General features: G+C 57.6%; 1 pseudogene; it reads right to left on the bottom strand.

The window, feature by feature from the left end:
• Nucleotides 1-428: 428 nt before the first annotated feature.
• Nucleotides 429-1,316, bottom strand: LOC102431677 (annotated as a pseudogene).
• Nucleotides 1,317-1,877: the final 561 nt, after the last annotated feature.

Here is a 1,877-nt window from a genome sequence, read left to right on the forward strand (position 1 = left end):
CCTGTAGGAATCTACTTTCTGAAACATGCTGGTTGTTAAGGGCTGATTTGGGTAATCAACAAAATGTATGTTAAAATCCTAATTCCCAGAACCTCAGAATGTACCTGTATATGGAGAGAAGATCTTTAAAGAGGGGATTACATTAAACTGAGGCAGTTCCAGTGGGACCGTTAGCCCATCTCACTGAAGTCCTTATAAGAAGATGAATGTTGGGGTGCAGCCCCAGCAGGTCCAGGGGTTCCCAAAGGTGTGGACGGAGTCGGCGAAGAAGGAATGACACAGAGGCAGCATTCGGGTGATCATGATAGCCAGGTTCTCTTTTTATTGTCCTGTTACATCTATATTTATACTATTTGATCCTATAAGCATGCCCCTATAAGCTTTTTTTTTTTTTGTCGAGGAGAGCATGGGGTCCGTTTATTGGGGGGTCAGTCAAAGCGGGGGCTGACTAGGGTGGGGTAGGGCAGCAGATTGTCTGGCCCCCAAGAAAACCAACTTGAGTCCAGAGCCTCGACCACTTTGAAGCCAAAGTCTTCCTCCACCTTTATCTGCACAGGGGCCAGCTCCTGAGTCAGCTGGACTCCCGCCCGGTGCCCTTCCCGTGGAGCTCGCTGACTCTTCCGCCCGCTGGACCCCTCCCCAGGGGCAGGGCTGCTGGCTTCTGCGGGTGCTGGTGTCCTCCTGGGCTGGGACAGCCCCTCTTTCTCCGGAGGCTCGTTCTCAGTGTTGCCTGGGGTGGGGGCGTCTGTGCCCTGCTGCCCTCGTCCTCCAGTAAGATGGTGAACTGGCTGGCCTGGTAGTCGTCTCCGTAGGAGTCCAGCACCTTCATGAGGAACCTCGGCTCCTGCTGGAGTCTCTGTGTTATCCTCTGTACCTGATGGAGCCTGTTCAGGACCCGCTCGTTCACCTGCTCGATCTCCCTGCAGCGCCGACCCAGTGCCTGGTACTTCTTGCAATTGAGTTCCCGTTGGCGCCGCCGCTGCCGGCCTCGGGCTGCCTCCTCCTCTTCATCTCGCTCCCGGAGGCTGGAGCTGCCCAGACCCCCAGACACGAACTCCACTTCGGTCTCAAGCTCACTCTCCAGGATGTGACCACCGAACAGCGGAGGCAGTGCCAGCTCTGAGCCGGGAGGTGCTGAGAACTCCTCAAAGCCCACGGCTGCCATGGGCCCCTCTCTCTGCTCCAGCTCCATTTCTCCCTGGCTCCCGGTGCAGAACTTCCAACCTTGCAAACCTCTAGGTTAAAGTGGCTCGCAAAATGACAGGCCCCATCCGATTTCACGGCCAGGCACCCAGGCCCTGGCCGCTAAGCCTCCTGGGAGTTGTAGCTCTCTATTTCCTGCTGCCTCCCTCACCCCAACCCCACCCCGAGTCCCGGCTGAAAGGCCCTGCTTGCTGGTCTAATGCTGCGGACAAGCATCTGAGTCACCTCCCTCTTTATTCCTGTCCCACACCTCACAGTCTGACCACGGAGACTCTCCACTTGGGAGGCCCCTGGGCCTCCTTCTGGGTCTCCTCCTGGGTCTTCTTCTGGGGCCTGGCTGCATTGCCCCTTGGGGACCAGATCGCGTCCCCAGGCAGCGATGCAGCCCAGCCTCTGGCCCCAGCTCTGGGTCTTCTCCTATCACTGGTGATCTGAGAAGCCAGGTGGGGCAGGGAAGAGGCGGACATCTGCCCCACCCGGCTTCTCCCATTACTGGCCCAGGGCCGGCAAAGGTGGTCCGGTTCTCTGGCTCTTGGCTGCCACCTGGGTTTCTGATCGCCGTCAGCGGCAGGCGGCTTCTTCCATCCTTCCCCTTTCACCTCCCATCATTGTGCCTACCTATGCAAATTAACCGCCATCTTTGTTGGTGGTTAACCGCCATCTTTGGTGGCAGT

Source organism: Myotis lucifugus, unplaced genomic scaffold (assembly GCF_000147115.1).
Source record: "Myotis lucifugus unplaced genomic scaffold, Myoluc2.0 scaffold_67, whole genome shotgun sequence".
NCBI classification, from domain to species: Eukaryota; Metazoa; Chordata; class Mammalia; order Chiroptera; family Vespertilionidae; genus Myotis; species Myotis lucifugus.